We start from the raw sequence: 26155 nt of genomic DNA, 5'->3' as shown, positions 1-26155 counted from the left end.
AGAGCTGGGTGTTGTGATGAGCTGTCTCCCTTTCAAAAGCCTATACTGACACTTTTTAACATGCTAATATTCAAAGTGAGATCTCTATGGAATAAATCTTCAAAACAACTCCACCTGCATAACACTCCCCCTCTGCCAAGTATGTCGCTGCGCATCTATGTGCGGAGGAACATCATGAACATATACCTCCATAGCTAGGATTCAGTTCTTCTCAACATCTTTGTATGGTTTATGACCATTTTGTATCTTTTTTTTTTTTTTTAAAAGTGTACATTCTTTTTGACCCCTTGGACATCTTCCAAAGACCAAAAACAACCAATAGAAAATACTGCTTAGAGTCAAAGTTCATGAAGACTTCACTCTGCACAGTTAGGTGTGTTCTGTATCTATTAATTACACTATTTTTTCAGTAAGATATAGTGAATTGCAAGGTGAGAAGGCAGCTCCTATGTAATGGCATACTTAATAAAGTGTTAGCTGTAACTTCCATGCCTAAATGTGCAAAGTGACAAATTTTCCAGTGCAATTCAAACCTCAAAAGTGGAAAAGAACTGGCATGTAAATGGACCTTGCTTGCTCTTAAATCACTGTTAGCAAATCTGAATCTCTTTAAGCCTGGTAGTTTCAAATAAGGCCTATTTAACTTGCAAAGGTAGGTCGGGTTTTATTGATCACCTCTAATGCTTATAAATGCACTCTTAGAAAAAATGAGAGTAATGAGAGACATAAACACATAGCTCACTTGCTAAAGGCTCGCTGGAAAAATATGTGATAATATTTACAGCCTTCAAGCTATGCTATTGTTGGTGCCGTTTCTATACACACCAGAATGCAGATTACAGGCTTGCCAGTTCATACTGGAAAGGGAAAAAAAAGAGCCCTACCCAAGTGGAGGTGGATTAGTATTTGTATTTGCAAAAAAAAACAACTATTAACTTCCAGAATACAGTCACAGCAGCACAATTCCATTTACTTCACAGTTATATCCCTCAACCTTTTTTTTTCAATGCAGTATTTTGTGCCTGGATTTCCTACTCGGAGTCCACGCTATGCCCTGAATTTTGAACTACTAACAACTGGTAACATTATTCCAGTTGCTATAGAAATAAGGCAGGCTTATTGTTATTTATATTATGGCATCACCTAGAGGTGCTTTTAATTAATCAGAGCTCCTTCTCCTACACCTTTCAGAGAAGGACCTGAGAAGAAGTCTTTTTATAATACTGATGAGGTTTTTAAATACACAAGTGCTAACTATTTGAAGAAGCTGGATTTTAAAGGAATGAGATGAAAAATAATGTGATCTGTCTAAACGACAGTGATCCACATCTTAGCAGAGATATGTAGGAATGCCTAAATAAAAAGAAGTGCAGCGCTTTCCACCTGTATGGACAAGCACAGACTGACCACATTGCAAGAACTAGATACAGTCTTACCTGATACAGCTTTTTGCTTCCCTGCCTTAGCTTTTTGTAAAAGATTTCACTTATGAACTACCTCTCAGAAAAATGAAGAGTATTTTTCCATGCAAAACCAAACATGATTTTCGCTTCGTTATTTTTCATGCCATGCTAAAATAAAACCACAATGGATTTTCAATTGATATCTGATATATCACTCCCATTCCAACTATTAAATACTCATTTTTATGGCCTGACAGAGATTCTAAATATAATATTTACAGACATATAAACACATAAAAAAACCCACTGCAGTTAATGTCCCAGAACAGAAAAAGGTTTTCTGGGTTTTATTCTACTGCAGACTTCTTGTGCAATTCCGACAAGTTCCTTAATCAGCCCTTACACCCAGGCTTCCTCCTCCACCTAATGAACAGGTGAGCTGCACAAATGGATCACTGCCTAAGACATGCTCTGGAGCTATGCTGTCAAATAGTTAGAAAAACCATTAATAAATAGTATAAATCCCCATCATCAACTTCAGGCAATTATCAAACATTTATTAGCCTCCAAAGTGAAGGCTAATAAACCTGCTTATTTTAGCAGATAAAGTCAAATTACCTTGATTGTAGTTGGTTAGTGTTCAAAGATGAACAGCTACGGTCTCATTTGCTTTTAGTTATTTTTGATGACATGTCAGCTCAAAAAACTGAAAGATACTTCCTAGTTATTTAGGCAATGTGAAACTTGGGCAGTTATTTTCCAGGAAACATGGCCTGCCTGACAGGTTTTAAATGAATAAAAGTGATATTATTACAATTATCATTAGAAGAAGATGTCCCTCATCAAAATGTGTCTGGATTTTAATTGACAAGGTCTGGGTTAATGCTGTGAAAATACCAATGAAAGCAAAGCCTTTGGCTCAAACTAATTGTCAGCACTGAGCAACCTCAACCTCTAACCCACCACAGATTTATCACTCTGTGCACACTGTACTCATGACAAGAAACGTTTGAATTAATCATTAACAACTAGAAATTCCTCCCAGACAGAAAGCGAGCAGAGTGCAGGGCTGCCCACCCCCCTTTCCCTTGCTCCCGAGCCAAGGAGAGGTGCCTACAAGCCTTCCTAATGAGAAAGACTTGTTTTGTTGTTGTTGCACCACCTTTTCTTTTAAGAGCATTGCAGGGGAAACATTCAGTAGTCCTAAAAGGAGGTGAGAGACATTAGTATGAGCAAACTGCAGTGCGTGTATGGTTAAATGTCCTCCCACCACCCCTGGCCATCCTCCCCTCTTTGCTCCAGCACAGCCAATGGGAGCATATGGCCTTCACGGAAGAGGAGATGGTGGTATGGTATGACCATGGGGGGGTCACACATTAACACAAATCATAGAATCATAGATTAGTTTGGGTGGGAAGGGACATTTAAATGTCATCTAGTCCAACCTCCCCTGCAATGAGCAGGGACATCTTCAACTAGATCAGGTTGCTCAAAGCCCCGTCCAACCTGACCTGGAATGTTTCCAGGGTTGAGGCATCTGCCGCCCCTCTGGGCACCCTGGGCCAGTGTTTCACCACCCTCATTCTAAAAAATTTCTTCCTTATATCTAGTCTAAATCCACCCTCTTTTAGTCTAAAACCATTACCCCTTGTCCTATAAATGTGGAGGCTGAGGGGCTTCCTTATTCCCAGCAATACCCACACAATTGGTCCCTCTTCTCAAGAATCATAGAATGGTTTAGGTTGGAAGGGACCTTGAAGATCATCTAGTTCCACCCCCCTGCCCTGGGCAGGGACACCTCTCACCAGCCCAGGTTCCTCAAAGCCCCATCCAGCCTGGCCTTGAACGCTTCCAGGGATGGAGCTTCCACAGCTTCTCTGGGCAACCTGGGCCAGTGCCTCACCACTCTCACAATGAAAAATTTCTTCCTAATATCTAATCTAACTCTACCCTCTTCCACAGTTTGAAGCCATTCCCCCTTGTCCCAGCACTACATGCCCTTGTAAAGTCCTTCCCCAGCTCTCCTGTAGGCCCCCTTTAGGGACTGGAATGCCACAATAAGATCTGTTACCAACTGAGTAGTCAGGAGAAAACAACAGACGGCACTTGCTGCAGTGAAGGAACAAGACGTTACCTTGCTTAGAGGGTGCCAGTGCCAGCCAGGTCTCCGCTCACCACTTCCCAGTAACTGGGAGGCAAAGAGCGATGGGGGCAGTAGCCCATGAACAGAAATGCAGCTCACTTCACTGTCCCTTTTCTCCCAGAGGTGAAAGGCAGCCGTTTCGCCTCCCATTCACCTCCAGCTACCCTGTCTTTCTAGTTTTCACTGGTTTCTATATATTCACTGCAGAAACTACAAGCTGGAAAGCTCCCATTAAACGATGCCAACAAGAACTCTCCATTCACAGCTAACGCTTGGCTGCACCCATTCCCTCATATTTCCAAATGTTTTCACTCTGTTTCAGCTTCCCTTCATTAAATATATTCATAATTATTTGCAGCACATCTAAAGAACTTGTACAACAGGTTTGCGCTTCCAAATACAGTCTCCTGGCTGCAAAAAAAAAAAAAAATCCGCACGACAGCACTAGAGAGAGGTTTGTGTTGATCAGGAGGTAGAGCTCAGGAGGAGGAAACTAGAAGCCACAGCATCATGACTTGAGTCAGTGATGTCCAGCAGGCAGCAATTTGGCCCTTTACAAAATCCTAGGTATTTCTTAGAGCATCACCCCTCAGTTAACTGTCAAATTTGTCAACAATCGTGACAATAAATTGCATAATAAAAATGCACAAAGTGGAGAATTCTGGTACCTTAACCAAAAACTTGAACAGCCTAAAGGATTTTTCTGGTCTAAAGAGACACTGTTAACACAGCAAAGTATCTCCGTAACTCTTCACACCAGCTACTGCTGCGGCTTTGCAGGGCTGTTCCCATCGCACACTTCAATATCCTTTAGACTTCAGTGAGGAAACTTACACCAAACGCTCATTTCGTTAGCTCAGCCCCAATCAGTCACTTACAGAAGCTGTCAGGGCTTTCCAAGATCCTGACTCCATCAGGCTCTGCCACGCACCCCACAGAGCTCTCTGAGGAAGGGCATCTTTGGCACTTGTGTTGCGCTGGTTCTGCAGAGCTCAACTCCACCCAGTAGGACCCAGCGTGCAATTACGAGACCAGAACGGCTCCTGAAGCACACACGGTATCGGGGCTTCCAGCAATTATTTCTGCGTCCCTGAAGACAGAGGTTGTTCAGGGACAGAACTGCTCCTTTAGGTAATTACATTCCCAGAGCTACACGGTGCCTGTCAAACTCTCCCCCACACTAAATCACAGGCCAGTTTTTGTGGTTCATTATGAAATAAACACGTCATCCTGAAGGATGGAAATGTAACAAGCTGTAGCTCATCTGAACCTGAACGTTACCAAGTCACCGCTATAAAGAAACACAAAATGTTGCCCCCTGACTGCATGGGGGACACGGGTGACTTCCCCATCACACACACAGGCCTTCATCAACTGGGATGCGCAATTAAGCCAACATTTGTCCAACGAAAGGTAGAAATGACTATCTGGGTGGTGCCACAGCTGCAGGCAGAGCAGTAAAGGCTCTAGAGCATCCTGAGTGATCAGTCCCACGTGTGACATTCTCCACTAAGCTTTGTTCTGGCAATGTTCCCACTCTTCAAAGAAAGAAATGCAGTATTCTCCCTTTTCCTGGGAGTCTGGATGTAAAGCTTGGAAAGCAGAACTGCCTTAACTACGTGGCAGGAGGATGGTAGTTCATAATTAATTTTCCACATCAACTGTTGGCCGCCCTCCTCTTCCTCTCTGCTAGGCTGCAAGCTGCCAGTGGACACTTTTCCAAAGAGCAGACATGCCACAGAGCAAAAAGCATGATTGTTATTAGCTAATACTTTCGAGCGTGTGCTAGCCAAAAATAAGAGGTAAGCGAGCCCGGGCGCAGTGAGAGCAGCCCCAGTGCAAAGGCAGCCCTGCCTGAAGCTGCTCATCATCCAAGAGATGCAAAAATGTAGGGGAAGGAAAAGCAGGATGGGGAGAGCAAGACAGATAGGAGAAGGCTGCAAGCAGATACGGAAACGCGTTGTCAGAAGGTTTTGAGCCAGGTAATTTCAAAACATCTGCAACCCAAAGAAAAACATGCCCTTTTCTACCCCTGTTGGACTTTGCCCAAGACACGGCCCATGGGCTGCCAAGCAGCAGCTCTGCAGAGGACAAGGGGCTCCAAACCGTCGTGTCTTCTGAGAGAAAGAAGCTGTACTCCATTCAGACCTCAGTTAGCATTTTCCACTCCTCAGTCTCCAAATTTCTCAAAGACCAGGATGTAAAGTAATTACAAGGAGGTCGCTGGTCCTCACAGGATAAAGGTCTCCAGGAGAAAATAAACCACCACTTCATCATGCTGTCTGAAGCAACGCTACAAACATCCAAGTCCAGAAGGCAGAGCCACAGGCTGACAGCCCAGGAACAAGCCCACGTGTAGGACTTTGGGCAAACCCACTGACTTCTCAGTACTTCGAGAGTACAGGTAAAGGACTATTACATTACTGTTCTGTGACTGATATCTTAAGAATCTCGTGTTAGTTCTGGAGTTTCTTATTTTCTTTCAGAAATTCCACTCAGTTCTGCTGCTGATATCAGCTTTTTAATTCATCTTACACCAAGATATTTGTTATCAGAAATTGTGCTTTGATATGTGTCAGGCTGATGGATTCAATAAAAGCCCCTGTCAGGAGAAGCTGAGTGAATAGGGTTGCACAAGTGGTGTCATCAAGGGAATTGATACGTTAACAGCCAGTCTGCTGATCTTGCAACAAAACATACAAACATAATAGCCATTTTATGTCTTCACCCCGGCAAAACAGTTCAGAGAAACACTAGAAAATATTTGCATAAGTATTACTCATACAAACAAGCTCAGCATGCGCAGGGATAAAAACATATGTAGAAAGTGATCCTACATGCTGTCCTGTTTTCCTATTTGGTGTGCAAAACACAGTCAAGAAGAATAAAGACTTTACTCAAATTAAAGCTCTGCATATAACTGTGGAAATTCAAGCAGATATCCCTTGATGGTCCAACGGAACTTTTCCTTCAATGACGTAGGAGGACAACTTTACTGACACATTTTCACCCACAGCCAGTAGACCTGCACCCCTCAACCAAACCATCATAAAGTTGCACTAAGGTCTTATTTTGACATCCAAACCTAGAGGCGCATAAAATCAGTGTCTGTTTCTGATTTCATAAATGAAATCACATAGGAAACAAGACAGATTTGAAGAGAGAAATAACTTTTATCAGACCATATAATACAGGGAGTGAGAAAAGGACACCTGCCCACTGCTCTGCAAAGTTGAAATAATATTACAACCTAAACAAAGCAAAGGGAAAAGTTCCAAAGCAATTCATCTGAAAAAGGTGAATTACATTGAGGATTTATGTCCATGTAATGAAGACAATTAATTGCTACAAGATCCATAAAACACATTAAATGAACAGGGTTTTTTCCAATTCGACTTGCAAGATAAAATTTATTAACTATGTTTAATGGCTACTTAAAATTTTTCTCTTACATATTTATTAAATGTGCCTTTTCAGCAGAACAGAGCATTTTACTAACCGGATTCTACTAATCTAAAAAATGAGCAATTTAAGAAAAAAAATATTACTCTGCATGTTATCTATGGATCCATTTAAAATAATTCCTTACACAATAAGATTACCACCACCACAATTGCGTAAATGCTGCTAAAAGGGAATCTGCTTGTCTCACACGAGCAAAAAACATTTTGCTGCAAAGATGAATGAGTTCAGCTCACATTATTTGGACATATGTTGCCATTTCCAGCAGAGATACGGAGCAAACATGGGTCCTGATGTCATTTGGTGTTACTGTAATCAGTTAATTAAAAACCCCTCCACTTGGGAGAGCAGGACACATGGAAGAAACTGCCTTAGATCGGAGCAGTCACCTCAAATGGGATCCACATCCAAATTTGGTGCTTTCCCCTATAGACTCAGCTGCTCAGCCACGGCTATCTTCGTGCCTCCAGCTGTGGGTATCTGATGCACCTTTTGCACTTTGCACGCAAATCAGAGACAGATGTTTAATGCTTAAAAGTGTCCTCGAAGTGACTCTGTTCCTTATCCCCATTTTACAGGTGGTGAATAAGTAGTACTTCTGTCTTACAAGGGTGTCACAGAAAAAGGTAGTCAGTTATTCTGGAAAGTTTGCGCGAGCACCCAAGACGAAAAGAAAGGATAAAAAAGGGTCTGAGCTACTTGAATGAGCAGCAGCAGTGTTGCCAACTCTTTATCAGCACAAGCTTCTCAATCTGTAGTGTTCTTCTTAAAGATCAAGTTTCCATAAAAATGTAAGCTTTCCTTAAATAAGAACCAAATTTTTAGCTCTGATGGTCGCAAAGTGAAACGCAAAAAATATCACCAAAGCCCAACCTTGAGTTTAATGCCTAAATAATACTTTCGCATATGAAAAATGCTTTGTCCTCTGAAACTGTGAGGTTCTGCAAAGTCCTGCACAACCTCTGCAGCCCGAGACGTGAACCTGGAGGACGAGGGTCAGAGCGACTCAGGTGGGAAGGACGGGGGTAGCTGATCTGACCACCTTCCTGTCCAAGGCAGGGTCGGCACCGCGGTCACGCCAGCCACCAGCCGCCCTGGTGCGGATCCTCGCACGCCCTGGGGCACCCTGCCCACCCAGCAAAACACACCGCCTCATTGAAAGGAAGATTTACACGCTTTCACCTGCAAATCTCACACAGAAACAGGGAATAAACAAGTTGCTGTGATTTCTACATTATAATACTGCAAAATATTTCCCCGCAAGAGTCAAGAAGCCCTCGTGATAATGAAATACCTCTCCTACAGCTTTCCCCTTTAGGTATTATAATCACAAGAGCAGCAGCCTGGAAATAAACAAAAGTGAAGATGATAACAAAAGCATGAGCAGTGTTTAACAACCTCCTCTTCTAGAAGGCGGGTGCCACCGGAGCAGACAGACAAACGGAGCGAGCGCTGCCGCGGTTTTAATGATGGGAACCTCTCCTCCCTGGCAACAGTGCTGTTTTCTTGAAACGCCTGTACAAATTAACAGCATGTGCTGCGGTTGGAACAGACCTTTTTTTGACCCTCAACATGTAGAAGATAAGCACCTAATTTAAGCCATCGCCACCAACCTTCTCTGCAATCACTGGAGACAGGCGGTCTCCAGACCAGCAGAGCTCTGCTGAAGCGTGAGAGTTTGAGCGTACGGTTTCCAGAGGTAACACTACTGGTGCAACCAGATCAAAAGCAGGAGAAGGAACGCACACTCATCTGGATGCCTCATGCTTTCTTTTAAGAAAGTCTTGAATTTATTTTTTTTTCTTATTTCCCCCCCCACACACACACACTAACACCAAGTGCAGGTGTTATATTGCTGCTGTGCTTTTCTCAACAAGACTACAGTGCTGGTTCAGTCGTATAAGAGAAGTCAATACCCATGTGTTAAATGGAAAAGGATAGCATCGTCTGATACCATTCTACTGAGATCTGGGAACCAATACTTTAAATTTGGGGTTGGTTTTTTTAATCAGCAAACTTTGCCTTCACAGCAATAACTTGACCTAGATAAAAGAAGCTGTAGAATCAAAGGCTATGTTACCCTAAACGCTTCTATAGCATAAGAATTGTCCACAATACGTTCCTTACGTCCCGGCCCTCAATTTCTTGTTAAAAGACAGTTGCGTATTGCCTTGCTAGAGTTACAGCATACCCAAGGCAATGTTTGTGTGGATACGAGAACCTCCACACATGCAAAAATATTAAGTGCTACACAACAAAAGGGGCATGCAGGACTATGCAAGAAACTGGTATTATTTCCGTCCTTGGCAAATGACTAGAATATACGAAGCACAAAGGAAAGCACAGGGCTGTATTACAAATTGGGTACTTCAGTGCCTTTTTCTTTTTATCATTTATTCAGACGTTCTGAACTGCACACATTAGTGAAACACAACAAACGGGACTCTCAAATGTAGATGCTTATCGCCAAGTGTACATCACCAACAGCAAAACACAACCATCAGCGAGCATTTTGTTCAATAAAGCACTTGATATAAACACGTACCCCCTCAAGCCCAAAACTTTAAAAACACTTCACTCTTGATGAACGCTCTCCAACTTCAGAGAGAGCAAAGGTTATTTATGGAGTCAACAGGAGCATGGCACATACACAGCAATAAATACAAGGGTTGCTAATTTTCTATTTTCCCCATATATATTCAGAAGAGAGCAAATAGACAAGAGCCTGGGAAAAATTACATACCTTACCAAACCTGAATGTTGGACACAACTCGTTTCAGAGCAACATTGGTGTGAAGGTAAGTTCCTCAGGTGCCTACCAACAGCAATTCCTTTCTGGGCTCCCCAGAGGCTCCAGCTCCCCCTTGTCTGTGTCCCTGAGGAAGATGCAGTGTCCTCCAGTATTTTAGAGCCTCAGCTGCAAAAGATGCTGTTCAGAAAAAGGGAAGAGAAGAAGGTGTGGCATTAAATTCTGGGGTCAGTTGTTTGGCAGATTCAGAGCAGAACATAAGACAACATCGGATAGGAATGAAATGTCAAGGCAGGACAAAGAGCCTGTGACAATCCATCATGCGTGGCACCTTCAGAGGGCAATCTTTGAATTCAAGTACTGTGGTGCAAAGCTATACTTGCTTTACAGTACTTTAACAGCATCCCTTCACCAGGCAACGAATGCCAGCCCGGCTGCTTCTTATTCCAGTCTGATATTGCAATAAGTAAGTAATACACTTCTCCATAGGGAATACTTTAATTCATTATGGCATTTCTGTAGAATAACAGGACTTTCATATTAAAAACAGAGACATAGCCTCAGTCTTAATACTTTGCACTGTTAAAATGACTCCCATTCCAGGAATTCAAAGCTCTAGACAGGCAATCACATTAGGACCTTACAGCTGATGGGAAGCGGTGACTGTCAGCTCACCACTCAACAGCGGGATCCCCAAAGTTCAGTCTCCAAAGCAATTGTCGGAGACAGGTAAACGGCCTGAGGTTTTCTGGGAGGGTGGGGGCTCAGAATCATCACATTTTTAGCTCACTATCACTGCTGAATGTGGTCGGTGTTTCTGAGAAGTCAGACCCTGGCACTGAACAAGGACATGGGGGCCTCACTGCAGACCCCCAGGTGAGAAGACAGCGATGGAGACAACCGCCCGGCAGCAATGCTGCCAGCAATAAAACACCTTAGGACAAGCACCGAGAAGTTCAAACGTTCATCACTGACACTGCATACATCGTCCCTGATTCCTGGCATATGGGAAAACCCTCAAAGGACCATCTTTCCCCCACGCGGACAACGCAGCCTGCGAAGCGAGAGCAGGCAGAGCCGCACAAAGCAGGTGAGGACCCAGCAAAGATTCGACCTCCCTAGGCTGGATACATACGCACTAGGTGGTTTATGTCCTTAAACCAGCTCAGAGACAGTTTTCTAACATTAACTTAACACAGCAGCTGCGAACATACTCTAACTTTGCCTAGAAAAGCAAAAAGAGCAAAGGAAAAAAAAACAAAATCATATTTATTCCTTAGAGGTCTCCCACACAGGAGAAGCCTGTGGCAGCTCAAAATACCACAAAATCCCATTACATCTTCACAAAAAAATCCCAAACCCACGAACAGGTTACAGCTATCTGGAAAACCCATTAGCTTTTGGGCCCAAAAGAAGGAAGATTTTGGTAATCAACGTGTAAAACTGTCCATACTGAAAGTTACCATCATACTGCTGTTTTTATATGTATCTACAAAATTTTGCCAAAAGTCCACATACAAGCATGGTCACACAGATCAGCGCAGCCAAATATATTCAACTTTATTTAGCACTAATTCTTTCACTGGACCTTGTATAAATGGTTTGTGTTACATACCACACCTAAAGGCTCTACAAGTGGAACAGGTTGTGAGACACCCACAGCAGAAGCCAGGATGGCAGAGCGCAGCCCTGCGTTTCTTGGTACGCTTTTTCAGACCTTCCGCCTCTCTTGAACTCAGACATGAAGGACAAAAGTTCAGCTCCTTCACAGCTCCTGTCCTCTTCCAGGCTAACCATGAAAAATCAGACTGCCAACTGAAATGGCTGCTGAATGACTTATGGGTATAGAAACGGCTGATGCTGCAGTAGTTTGATCTGTAGGTAGCAGCAAGACCTAATTCTACTGCTTTTAAGGGATTTCTATCTCCGGAGACCACAGTTGCAATTACTTTTGCATTTTTGCTCGTAAATTGTAATGCAAAATAGTCATGAAGAAAATCAGTGCTACGTTTTTGTGCGTTAACTATAGCATCAGCTGAGTTGAGAAGGAGAAGCAATAATAATAGGACGAGATCATCATTGCAAGCTGAGTGCAAGAGCCCGGTCTCATGTTGGAAAAGATGCGGTTTTGAAAGCTCTTATTTAGCACCGCTTGCCAATGCTCATCAGAAGCAAATCTCTTTGGTTAAGAAGCTGACATGTTGCCTTAACATGCTGCTGTGCATGCGCAGAGAGTTTCTGCACTGTCTGAATTCCTGCACTGCCGGGAGGATCATGATTCACGGTACAGGCAGAAGCGCGCACTTCCAGCTCCTGGCAAAGACCAAAAAGAAAAAAAGCTTCCCTCACTCCTAACCACTACCATTATGGGAATGAGAGCACAGCAGCAGCGAGCTGGAAAATGTTGCCGCCGAGCTGTTGCCTGATCCAGACTGAAAGTGCGGAGTTCCACCAGCATGTGGGAGGATGGGAAATCATAGGAGGTGTGAGCATAGACATCGGGGGGGAAACAACTTTGGTCATGACAAAACATGCAACGATTGTGCACCGTTCCCATCTCTCCGATACAAGCACTTGTCGTAGACATCCCTCACCCCCCTGCAGCCGGGATTCCCACCAGCAGCAAGGTGCGGGTGCTCCAGCCTGAATGCAACGTGCTTCCTCCACCCTCTGACGGAGCGCATCACCCACACGCGGAAGGAGGGAGGGATGCAGACCAGCGACCATTCCTAGTCAGCGACATAGTAAGGTAAAAGGCTACAAAAAAATAATGCAAGGAAACCCTCATTTGTGTTGGCTCAGAACCTTTGGGGGAAAAAAGCAAAAAAAAAAAAAGTATGCAAGTCCTGTTACCCAAACCTCCACAATTTTGCAGAAAAAAAACCCTTCACATTCAGTATGCCACTACTGACATGGTCAGTGTGCTAGCAGGCAACTGGTCTCCCTCTCACAGTCGAGGAACCCAGAGAGCCCATCACACAGCTCCTGAGATCCTCCTCGGACCTCCTCACCTTGGGGCATCTCTGGTGAGCAGTCACCTCAAGGGCTGGAAGAGCCTGGGCTACCGGTGGACTGCTGGAGCCACTGCCCAAACCCAGAGCCCCAGGACCGTCCCACGGCTGCCGAGTGACAGAGACACCAACATCCCTCATAAACACATATTCATTTCAGTCGGCAGCTGCTGTAGGAGCTGGCACTGCTCCTGTCTGAAACAAAACCAAGTCTGAATTTACAGAAATGCCCCACATACTAGAAATCCCACAATTCCAGTTAGTTTTGGTTCTAAAATTTTGTGCTCCCCGCATCCTCCTTTGATCAGACGTGCGGGGGTAACTGCAGACAAACTACAAATTACTTTCATTATCCCACCACTTCAGATTTTTACATTCAGTTTCTGGAGCCCTGGATTAAATATTCAGGTGCATTCCTAAATTAACATAGTTAAGTGGTATCCGATCAGTCTTCGAGTCACAAAAGCAGCCATATAGATGTTCTCATTAATCAGAAAAGGCAGATGACATTTTTCCAGTAAAAAGAGAATATTTCCCTTGGAGGAGTCTCAGTCCTTTACTGACAGAAAGCATGAATTATAGAAAATAACTATACACTTTAGATGTAACAAATCAGACCAAATATTCAATTTGAAGACACCATTTCCATCTCGAGATGTTCCCAGACCACAGATCAATGAAGGCTGGGAGACTCTCACAGGAAGCCTTGCTGTACCTTGGCCCTGTTCGCATCCTCTTCTTCAGGCATCAGCTACTGATCGCCACCAGGGTGAGGACAGGAGCCGGCTGGACCCTCACCTGTCCCAGCACGGTCACCCTTGTATGCCAGTGCCATACAGCCTAAGGTGCAGCTTGGGCCTTGTGGCTGGCTATGACAGTATGGGTGAGCAACTGCAACTTTAGGAAGGGCAAAAAGAGGTATCCAGAAGCTGAAAGATATCTGCAAGCAAATATTACAGTATAATAGATATTCAAATTAGTATTAGTTTGTCTCATCAAAAATTAATTACAACCTACCTAACTGCAACTGAAGAAATTAGTTGGGCATGGGAAAGATTAAATATTTCAAGAGTCTGGTGACTTAAAAATAATTGAAACCATATCTCCTTGGTAAATATTGCATTTTTTTTTTAATTTTTACTGCTAGCGTGACCATTAAGAAATCAAAACTCCATACATGTGTGTGCACCCGTGCAGACATTTATGACACACTCAGATATATGTAACATGTCCATATACAGTCTCGTAACTTCTCTCTTTTCCTATAACTAAACTTGGATAAACACGCTCGACTAACACAGAGGAGCTGTACCGGCAGAATCAGAAGAAAGGCTGTGGAACAGGCAAGGGAAAACACATGGCTATTGCTAAGTATTTAACAAAGTCAACCTCCTCTGTAAGCGCAGGAAAAAAGATCCCACAGCAGAGTCTGAACACAGCAGGGGATCACACCAATTCATTAGCAGGTATATCTTCTAATTATGGCCTTGGACATTAGTCCCCGTACAGCTGAGCAGGCAACAGCTGCTGCATTCTGCCAAATCCTGAGGATCGAGCTCACTGTTTTCTACTGAGCTTCAGGACAGCATGGCTTAACACAACCCGAAAAGCAAGGGTTATCTCAAAGGATGCTCCTGACTCCTCACAGCTCCATTCCAAAGAGAATCCAGCTTCTGGGTTTTGTGGGATTTGCTCCTCTGCTCCTGCCACGTTAGGGAACTGTAAGATCAACAACTCATCCTGTCAGCTCCATCTCTGGTAAAGATCTCACATTAATTTAGTATAAAGGTGACACCGGTGAAGAAGGGAATAAAATGAGACTTTGAATCCTTCCTTCCAGAAGGCCAATGGTAAAAAATCGGTAGCAATGCAACTCTGGCACCTTTCCAACTACACCACTTAGAGCATCGCCCACAGCCCCGTCCCAGACATACTTTGTCATTCAGGATGGCTCAGTACAAAACATAAATAAAACAGAAGTCGCCAGCACGACTGGCACTCAGCTGTTTTGAGGGTTTTTTTTCCTTCCCTGCGAACAAAACAAACAGTGAAATAGCAGAACTGCAGTTCAAGTGAGAACATCCGCGAGGAGGAAATTTGGTGGAGGCTGGTGGTGTGATGGAATTCCTCGGGAAATTAACTCAATTAAAGAATGCAGGCAATAATAAAATGAAGAATACGTTGACTAAGATGAATATAATGGAATACTGTGACGTTGCTGAACATCAGCATTGGTTTCCGGAAGAAAGGAAACAAGAGCAGTAGTTAACCATGCTTGTTGTGTGAACTACTCCCATCATAATAGTATTAATGTTACATTACGAGGTTCAAAAGTACGATTAATATCTTGCCGGGTTAGAAAATGCTAAGACCCTGCACAAGTCTTGCTGCTGCGGCATGTAAGTAAATAACTTCTGAATGCGGAATCCAAGAAATTAAGTGGAAATACTTCCAAATTGAAATAAAACATGCATGCTGAAGAAAGGCACTTCTATTAACGAAGGCTGCTTCTCAAGTTCAAAAGCATTAAGTTGCAGGCTACTGTCTAACTGCCTAGCTGCTAACACGGCATTACGCTATTAAGTTTCTTTTATTATTATTACTACTACTACAGTCTGGTTACACTATAAAATAAGATCTCTTGGGCTCCTTAGATTCAGACGTTTACATCTGCCCTCGTACTGAAGCTCTTTCATGAGATTATTGTTTCTTCTGTCGGTTCAATTGAAAGCAATGATAAAGTTATAGCGATGCATATGTCCTTGTCAAATAATGCTTTCAAAGGGTTGGAAGCACATTTGTGGAATAAAAAAAAGCAACGCTTAGCTGATTTCCTGGATTTAGCAGAGAACAAGTATCAAACAGCTTGCACTTAACTGGTCAGACCTTCAAAATAATTGAGTAATGAAATAAACCCAGTTCTTCCAACAACAGCTGACAGGTTTATATCAGAGGCAGCTGTGTGATACAACTTTTGCTGATATGACAGTATCTAACTGGATTTCCTCTTACTCTAACTTAAAATGGAAATGGTACTAGAAAACAATCATGTCACTCCTCTTAGCATCACAGCTAAACTGTGAGCCTTAAAATGTGTCAATATATGTAACAATGGAAAATAAATTACATTAACCGGGGAAAAACATTATTTTTTGATCCATTCCAACATAAACTTCTATACGTGCAAAGTGACTCTTCTGGGATATATTTTCTATATTCTGTAATTCAGGTACATTCCGGGATAAAGAATGCTGTTTATTACTAGAAGGTTCAAATACCTTTGGATCTCTTTACTACAGCTGATAGCACCTAAGTAGATGATATTACAGGATCAGGACATGAAAGCATAAGCTTTTTATAAACATACTGTACTTTTCTGTTTCTCTAAGGTATTAGCTTGACCACTATTAAGTTTAATCCCATTTGGACTCAGTGAATTTGTATTTTGCCACCCAAAAGTGACTTCTCTGTATCTCTTTCAGACACGCTTTCACCTTCCTTTTGCCTTTTTTTTTTAATAATAATTTATGTAATTTATTTTACTTTGGTTCAGGGAGTCTGTCTTACGAATACTTCAGATGAAATTTCCCAACAGTTCTGGCACTGGCCTCACTCTGCTCTCACTGGAATTGGTGAGATTTATTACTGACTTGCATTAAGATTTGTCATAAGAAACAACTGTCTTTGCTGCCCTAATCTGTCACTCTTCAGAGATACTCTCCTTTGTGTTACTGCCATTTCTGACCTGTTTCCTGTTGGAAAATGAATAAGTAAATGCATATCTCCATCTACTGTTAAATGTCATTGCTAAGCAAATCTTTCGTCCTTTGCTAAAGTTCTTATCTCTAAAGTTATTTATTTAACTCTAACTTTATTGTTTATCTCTGTGGAACATATTGGGATAAGCTGGTATACCAAATGTTAGAGAAAATACAAGTATATTGGATTCTGCGGCACCTGGAGGACACACAGCTGTCAGTCAGTTGTCAACCCAGAATCTGAGCAGGGTTTTCCATTATAAATTCAGATTATTATTCTCAACATTTTGATTGTAAAAGCCACACATAGCGCCAAACTCTGATACATTTCCCAGGAGTCTAAAATGTGATTCTCCTTTGATGCTTTAAGCCATGTTTAGTTATATTAGTAGAAACAATTGTTTCTAATCACTTTCCAAACTTTGAAAAGTTTTGTCAGATAAATTAGTGCTATGCAATGTGCTGTCACTCTGAAGTCTCACTTGCTGCTGTAGTTTTACACTGTTACAACCCAGGGGAAAGGTAAGAGGCAACCAAGTCCGTAAGTGACACACAAAGGCAGCCTCACTCGCTGCACTTACCTGTTACGTTAGCCTGAAATGTATATCTAATTCACTGACACTTCAAAAACACCAACCTAACTGCTGAAATGTCGCTTTTCCTATGTGGATCGTATATTTGAAGAAAAATAAACTCAACTTGAGCTGGAAACCAGCATAAAAGCCCAGTAAATCTCTAGCTCCTTTAAGTGCTTTAATTTCAGCTACTGGTACAAAAAGGACGGAGCTGGGAGGATACAGAAGAGAGCACGCAGAGGTCTGGCAGAGCATCAGGGAGGAGACAAGGATATCTGCAGCAGCTTATAAGAACCGTAAGGGCTGAGTGAGTGCACCGGAGAGCCAAGAAGCAGCCAGAGCAGATCTGGGGCTGCAGGAGGATGCCAGAGCCTTCTAGGAGAAGTGTCAGGAGTTTGGAGAAAGTTGATGCAAGTTAAAAAGGACCATAAGGAAAGAGGAGCACGTGCAAGCCCTCGAAGTTTTGGTACACAGCCACTAACACATTTGCAATTGCAAATCAAGACTGCCTTAATGTCTTCTCCCCTTTCCAAGCACACACACTGCTCCACTCTATGCTTTCTGGACCAGACAGTCTAGTGTTACATCCTAAACTATAGAAAATCATCAATAACAAGTGCAAAGCAATGAGGAATCCAGCACTGACGCAGAAGACATCCCTGCCACAGACTCCACGCGAGAAAGATCTTGAGGTGACCCATGTAAACACCTCCTGCTGTCTGTTCTCAGAGAGGAGGTTACATGGACTCTCCCGGCTAGTCACCAAACTATCTGAAATACTCTCATCCACCCATAAAATGATGCAGTATAACAGTGCTTCAGTCGGTAAAGGCCAGTTTCCTTGGCGCGCTGTAAATCCTAACGCACGGAGTGGGAATGCAGCACCCGTCGGGCTGCACGGCTGAGCGCGCCTGAACGGCAAGGGTCTGAACCGCCTTCAATCTCACTAGGTGCTCAGTAGTCTCAGAGCAATCTCTCGATTTCTGCAGAAAACCAAAGCAGCTAAAAGTAGACTATGAAATGTAAGGGAGTTTAGAATAACCTCATTATGAAATACGCTGGATTCCCTTCAGACACGGTTCAAGACTGCTGACTCTGTTTGAAGTCCATGATTAGCAGACCCCAACCAGAAATATGTCTCTAAGCCCAGGTAGAGCTTGGCATGAGATGAAGAGAGTCATTCACAGACGCTGTCAGCAAAGAAACCATACAATACACCTGAACCCCATCTAAATCTTGGCATGGCCAAAGTATAATGAAATACAGATGAAAACTATTAATAACAGAGCAGCATTTGAGACAGAAATTGGCCTTACCACTGATAAAAAATTTTGTCTTCTACAAATGCACATTGACAGACAGAGTTAGCAGTGCTTACGCAGGCAACTGCCTGTGCCATCAGGTGGTTGGATCCCCAAAACCTCTTCCACCCGCAGTTCATCATGCCAGCGAGTAAATGTGTTCAATTAAAATCTCTTTGGAAATACAATCCCATACAAATCAGGCATGAGAGTTTAGTGTGCTCTGCCTCTTTCTAAAGTCCTTCTAAACCCCCCAATAATATGGTCAAAACCATACTGCAGTTCTGCATGTATTTAAGTCAATTAGCACAAATTCATCTCAAGGGTGAATTTTTTTCAGTCCGCTCACCCTTAAACAATTGGATCCTACAAAAAAGCCTACAGCTATCTATCTGCATAGCACTGCAAATGTTTTGAACACCACTAAAATAAAGTTCATTGACCTGAATTTATCTCTGCTGTAACATCACCGACTTCAGTAGGCTTTTGCCAGTGATAAATTTGCCCACTGGGTTCTGGGACATGAAACGACTATGAAATCACAGCTTGTAGAAATGTCAATGAACAGGTTTGGATGTGGGCAAGCCTGTGCACCAAGAAACTCTTCTCATTACAAATCTGCAAACCTTTGGCAGTTTGCAAAACGCTGCTCTTAGAAACATTTTGAAGAGCTATAAATAGCCTGCTCAGCCCATGATAAATTATACTCTGTGAAGACTGCAAGACTAGAAATGTCTATAGCTCTGGGTTATCAGGGGGGTCTTTCAGGACTTCTTTGACTCCAGACGAATGTTCAGACTTCAAGTTTTCATGAGCGTGTGCGTGTCTGTGCATGTGTGTTAGAGTCATTTCGGGCTTCTTTCTGTTTCTAATGAAAAGTAGTATTTTAAAAGTCACAAACTGACATCATTCAAAGAAACTGAAACGCCCTGTGAAATTCCCAATAAAACAAAAAGGCTCAAGTTCACACAATGTGATGTCCCTGAAGCTTCTAAGTTTCAGAAGCCATATGGTTTTGAACGCCCCTTCACTGTCTCTCACAAGCAACTTCAGAAATCTCGACACAACCTCCTGAACTCTTGAGCCAACCTGAAGTGGTATCCACGTGCTCTGCTCTTCTGGAACGGCTACTGAAAGGGCTGAATTTCGCCAGCTCTGACCCGCGTTCAGAGCAGAAATCGTTACGTATTCCTACTATTCATCTGCTCTTCTCAAGAAATGCATTACCGCTCTGATTGCTCACTTAGTGTGAAGGCTGACATAGGAAGATGGCACGTGCGCATCACAAAAAATAAGAAGCAGGATGATAAAATTCTCAGCTGGTGTAAGTCAGTCTGGAGTTTTTTAAGTTAATGACTGCAGAGCAATTTTTATCCTTTCCAATTCATACCGTGCATTGTGTTTTTGCAAGCAATCCAACAAAGAGATGTGACAACCACTATCCAGCAATAATAATTTTACAGTGGCCATTACAATTACACACAGGCAATTATCCCGGTGCCAGAGATTGATGGGAATTATGCTTTCCCCCATTCTGTTTCGCTGTGGAAGTATAACAAAAATTAGTTAAAGTATATATTAATGGTTCCTCAAATAATATACTTGATTACATCTACTGCAGAATATTTTCTTTCATGTTTTTGTAATGAATCTGACCATGAAAAACAAATTTATGCCTACAGTTTGTATCATTATAAACTCAACTCACTTGATGTGGAAAACCTACAGTTTAATTGCTTGATTTAGATTTGGCTGGTTAAATGCGTACTGAAACATTACTCTTTTAATTACGTTAATTTATAACTGAAAAGCTAAATTTACAAAGGCAATAACATTAATTATTTACTTGCCCATTAAAGCTGAATATTTATTATCAAGCTAATTGGCTTCATAAGTCTGCCAAAAAATTAAAAATGAGTTTATGAACTGATTTATACAGGAATGATACTGCTGTATCTCCGAGCAGGTTGTATGTGTTTAATGGATTGCTCTGATATACCAGTATATTTCTTTCATTTATAGTCTGTTACATATAGTATTTTCAAGAGATTTTTTTTTTTTTCCTTGATAAAGACACCAGCTGTGACTCAGAGCAAGCTCCTTTACTGTTCTGTACCCCAAATCCCTGATGCAGTGAGATGGACCTTCACTGGTCTGTAATAATTTATGAAGATTGTATCTCGCCTGGTCATTTAAATGCTTGCTGAACGCAGGACAACATTGGGTTAAATCAACCAAAAAGGGAAACACAGTAGCTCAGAATAATCCAGCTCGCAGGCAGGACAGCAGGGCTGCTGAGAAACAATACCCAGGAGTGAGGAGTCTCCATCCTCACTAATATTTCAGCTTCATTTCCACATGTAAGGTAACTAATATATTCAATATTTATTTATGCATGCATCCTCAAAATAATACAATTAAGTTACTAATGCTCACAGAACACTTTGAGTGTTACCTTAATGCATGATGAAAGGCTAATTTTGATCGCTGTCGAGACAGAAATTCTAATTCCATTTGGCAATGTCTTTCAACTCCGGCACAAAGCAGATACCTTCTCTTCCAGCTCATGTCTCTTAAATACGTGACTTTCCCAGGGGGTGAGTGGATTACCAAGGAGCTGCGGCCACACAGCCATCAGCACGAGGCAGAACGCGCTGCTGCAATCTTCGTTTTTGCTTGTGCTTCTGTGAAAGTCCTCTTTGACTGAGGCCTACTAATAATTAATTGGTCTGCAGAGCGCATGAGAGAAGCTGAATAAAAGAGCCAACCCTGAGACAGAACAGTAACTAGTATGGTCAATATTTATTTTTTGCGGGTGTCCCCAAAACAGGATGATTAGGTCTAAATTACAGTCTAAACTTCCAACCATGGCGTAACTGTATTGCAAAGGAAGGACAGAAGTGTCCAAGAAAGAGAGGCAATAGGTCAGGGGATTCGGTGTCTCACCTTACATGAGAATCACAGTTTAAAACTTTGCTGCCCTTAATTTTTTTTTTCCCTGCACCTCCTGTGCTGCTGTCTGCAGCCCTGCAGCGGAGCCAGTGACGTGGAACCTGGGAACCTCTGTCTCAGGGAAAGATCATCTGGCTTAAACTGTCAACATCTCACACCACCTGAGAGGCCGGATTCAGGACGAACAGTTGATTTTTTTTATATTATAAAACTAATAAAGGGGGGGGGGGGGACCAAACCCAAAATTTATAATTGAAAATCTGGGGTTTCTTTGTCCATGCGTTAGCTGCCATCACAATAAAAGACCTGCGCCAGGATCACAAGTCCATCCAACATGTCTCTTTCCTGAAATTATGCAGGACATTGATCCTTACACCAACAGAGCAGACACACTCGTATCTCCCAGCACCAATTTTCTCTAAATACAAAAGAAACACAGCTCAGTATAACGCAGCTCTGTAGCGGTACAAGACACAGAACTGGCGAGAGCCAGAAGAATTTGTTCACACCCAAATCCAACCTGTGAAGACACACTTTTTTTGACAGTTTAAATTCAACACCCCCCAAAACAACAAGGGGTGATAGTTCAGTTGAGTACGTTAAATCAGGTTGAAACTAGAGCTGTTCCATATCCACAGCCGAAGCGGGACAGGGGCTGCGTGGCGGTGGGGTGACGGCCGCCTGACCCTCAGTCTCCACGTGCAGATTTCCACCTGGCCACTCGCACGGAGTTTTTTCTCTTTATTCTCTTGCAAGAGCACGTACTTTGCATCCTTTCTACTAAGATCTGATCAAAAGGCTGCCATCATCACTGCAAGACTCCCCATTAATTTTTGGATTTCAATCAGCATTACAGAGTTTGTCCTACTGCCTGTTGTGCTCATGGCTACGTCTAACTCACATGCATTCAACAGTCAGGGAAGCAACCATATGTCTTGCTTTGCGTTACCATATATCTAGGAGTTTGGTGCAACCCACTTCCCAGTGGGCTTTTACTGATAGCCCAAAAAGTCCAGAAAGCGATCTATGTGGTGCCATTCAGCGGAGATACAATGACACCACTTTTAGAGCTTTGCCTCAGCAACGTTTGACTTGGCTAAATTACATCCGCAGCTTCTTCCTCCCAACAAAGCGCGGCCCAATGAGATAATAGCAAGGAATCACTAAGTAGGGCAGAGGAGGAAATTCTTCTACCTGTAAAAGTTTGTTACTTAAAAACATATAAATATAATTAGACCAAAAGTCAAAGTCTCAGAAATATTAATTATTCAGAAAGCTATTAGGCATAAAAGTCAATACAAAACTCAGTTGTGTAATGCTTCATTGAAATTTCAGATTTTTTTTAAAACTTCATTAGTTACATTATATATATTAGCTATTTCTCAGAAAAAAAAAAAAATTCAAACTAAAACCCAGGTCTTTTGTTTAAAAATAAATAAATAAACCAACCCCTATAGAAGAAACTAATTTTAAGAAACTCCAGAAATCTTGTGCTGGTTTGGTTTCAGCCCAGTGTTTGCTGAACCTGGCCTCTCCCTCACTATTATTAAGGTATTAATGGTTTGGCACCGACTGGTGCCAACACATCAGATTGCAAAATCCCGATCAGGTCTGGCGTGAAGCAGCAAACCTCCCAGAAAAAGACCTGGTAGGAGGCAGTGCCGGTACACAAGGATAATACTGCATGACAGACAACCAGCAGAAGAGAGGACGGCAAATAGAAGATAACTGTCAAGTATGTAGTATTTTTAGCAACAATCAACCAAAATGCCTTAGACATCAATTTTAAGCCACTTAATCCTCTTAATGATACACTATGGTGTTTGTTTATGATTAGGGTTTCACTTTGTTTTCTATAGAAGATTCCCCTCACACTCTCGCATTCAATGTGCTTTGTAAATAGTTCTGTGAATACATTGAGTATTAGGTTAGAGTTTAGTTATCACACTGCTAAATTATTCCAGCTAGGTCATTATTAATTCTCCTAATATTACTATTATTCACTATCATTACAGCAACGCAGCACCCTATGGATACATTTATTACAGAGCATAAATCCGGTGCTCGTATAAGATGCTGGAATGCCTACTCCGCAGTCTTTATGCAAAAGCCTGAGGAATATTTAAAAAGCATTATCTCTAGGACAACTTTTTAAAGGCTTACCTCTAGATTCCCATCCTCCACCCACCTATTACATTTTCATATGATGTTAGCTAAGTTTTCTGTATGTGATACTCACCGCAGTACAGGCTATGGCCCAAGGCAAAACTCTTTCATAGTAAATACACTGGGGAAAGGGATGGTGGAGAGAGAGCAAAGAAGAGGAGCACACTGCTGTACACAGCAATTTCCATTAAAAGAAAGCGTTTATAAAAATAGACATTTAAAAATATCTTAACGCATATTCCCCTCCCCCTTTAAAGACTATGCTACTGCACATATCTTTTTCTAACACAAATGTATGTTTGATTAGGGCTCGATTCAGAAAAGCAATTCATTTGGGGAAGAGCTTTTATCACCTGCTTAAAACCTGTCAGAGAAAAAGTTACGCAGCTGTTTCAGTGTTTTCCTAAATCAGGACCGTAACTGGATTTATGAGCGCATAAATCCCTCCACGTCATGCATTCGTGCATACAGATTTTGAAATTTTGGTTCCGGTATCAGCGCAACTCCCTACCTGTCCGGACACCTCTGAGTCTGGTAACAAGAGGTGATAACTCTGTTTTAAGCAGCTGCTCTGCAATAGTCCCAAATATTTCAGTATTGTTCTCTCCAACCTCCCCAGGTTACCTCCCCCCTTCAGTAAAGTGGCAGCATTTTCTCACAAGAGTGGATGACAGATTAATACTAATAGTATCAGTACTGGTTTTGTTGCTTCCCTCTAGGGTTGCCCACATCCTTCGTGAACACTGTGTCACGGCAGCTTCTGTTGGCCGCCCATCAGTTTAGGGGGGGTCCCTGAGCTCTCCTGAAGCAGCGGTCCCTACACAGCAATTCCTTATTTTGCATGTGTGCAATTGGTTTTTCTTTTTAATGACTGGTGCTCATCGATACATAGGAAATGTACTTTCTAGTCCATCATCCAAGAAACTAGTGAAAATTATTAAGGCAGATCCTTCTCACACCCCATGGCCAAAATGTCTGAGGACATTTGAGTTAAATATTAATAAACTGCTCTTAAAGACTTCGTTAAAGTCAGATCTGCAGCCATTAGTAGTTACTGGCCAGTGAATTCCTTGCTACGCGGAAATGTGCACCTCTGCTGAAAGCTTCTATCGATTCACTAGTCAAAAAGTTTGAAAGCTGCAAGTTTGAGCTCAGCTTTCTCAGATATGGGAACGTGGTTCTTAAGTGAGCATCAGACTCCTGGCAAAAGACAAAGCGCTTCTGCTTTCCTCTCTTTTGGATTAGTCACCCAATCAGAGAAGGACATTAGATTAGTTTGGGCTTAATAAAGCATGTTAGATATTATTTGCTGCTCACAGGTATATGCAAGTTCAGTAATTTGCTCTGTATCTTTCTGGGTATTTACAAACCACTATTTCCCTTGTACCGTCCTCTGTGATGACAGGTACTATGTTTGCCTTCCTCCGGACTTCTGACAATTGCCCTATCCACTGTAAGCTGCTGAGAGTCGTTGTAAATAATTCGGTGTGTACATTTCAGAAGGCCATGCTGACCCAAATACATCACACTTATCTAAATACTCCTTATCTTGTTCTTGCCTTTGCTCGTAACCCCTTGTTACAGGGAACGCTGTTATAGATCTGACACAATTATTAACCTTTCTGTGAAGTGCAGTACAAAATAGTGGCATTTGGTATTTTTGTCTTCTCTGTCTAGTCCATTTATTTGCTTCCCCTTCTTACTGATGGACTTTTGCCTTCCTCTTACTGCCAGCGCTTTTGTAAGTCGTTTCATAACCCTTTATAGCTGCAACTGATTTTGCCTCGCAGTCCTTCTGATTTTAGCCTACGTGGCTGCACAACCAGTCTCCTTCTTAGCCACACATCTTTTTCTTGCCAGATTTGTACCACTTCACATTAGTGAAAAGCTCCTGCTGTAGCCACGCTATCACATTTTATTTTTTTTTTTGGAAGACTGACACCACGTTTAGATGCACTGACTTCAGAAGGGGCTTGGCTACAAAATTCGGGTGCAGAGGAGCCCTGGAAGCCACAACACGCCCCCGATATGTACTGCTCCAGCACTGAAGATGTACCCTACTACGCCAACATCTGCCTTCCCACCAAGCGACGCACAGCTGGACTAACAGCACAGGGGGAAGGGTTGAATAAAAAGCCTCTCAGTTTTTCACTCCGTACCCCTCCTCTCCATATGCAGTGATTAGAAGGGATGCAGCAAATATCCACATTTCCAGGCAATTACTCACTGTGTGAATAATCAGAGGATAGTATGGAGGTCTCCTAAACCCGCAGCCCCTGCGTCCTCTACACACAGCCGAGAACCGACCCCTCACATTGCTGAAGGTTAAACTCTTGAGCTACAGCAGCTTTAGCGAACCCCAGGCTGAATCTCAAGAACCAGTATAAGTTTGGTCGGAGTTTGCCAGCTTCCTTAGTCTTAGTTAAATGCATTTTCTCAAATCATCACTGCAATCTCCTTCACAAAAGATTTTCAATTTCAACAAAAATAGTCTAAAAATAACTGCTTTCTCTTCTTGGACTGTAGTCACTTAACAGAGCCAAGAACTAGCAATTTATTTCATGTTCAGCTAAACCGAAATGCTTTAAATTGCATTGATTAGCAAAGCTTTGGCTTTAAATCTCGAATGGAATTC

The 26155-nt window shown here is 42.3% G+C and overlaps 1 protein-coding gene across 1 annotated transcript in view; it reads right to left on the bottom strand.

Annotated features, from left to right (window-relative positions):
* The window catches only part of SGCD (sarcoglycan, delta (35kDa dystrophin-associated glycoprotein)), a 179509-nt gene extending 169572 nt beyond the window's left edge, over window positions 1–9937 (bottom strand). The window contains exon 1 of the mRNA XM_009892618.1: window positions 9752–9937. The gene's annotated coding sequence lies outside the window, so the exon portion shown is untranslated. The remainder of the gene's footprint in view (window positions 1–9751) is intronic.
* Between the last annotated feature and the right edge of the window lie 16218 nt (window positions 9938–26155).

This window comes from Charadrius vociferus, unplaced genomic scaffold (assembly GCF_000708025.1).
Source record: "Charadrius vociferus isolate BGI_N301 unplaced genomic scaffold, ASM70802v2 scaffold529, whole genome shotgun sequence".
Lineage (NCBI taxonomy): Eukaryota > Metazoa > Chordata > Aves > Charadriiformes > Charadriidae > Charadrius > Charadrius vociferus.
The sequence above is the reverse complement of the archived record's forward strand: the minus strand, read 5'-3'. Positions and strand labels throughout refer to the sequence as shown.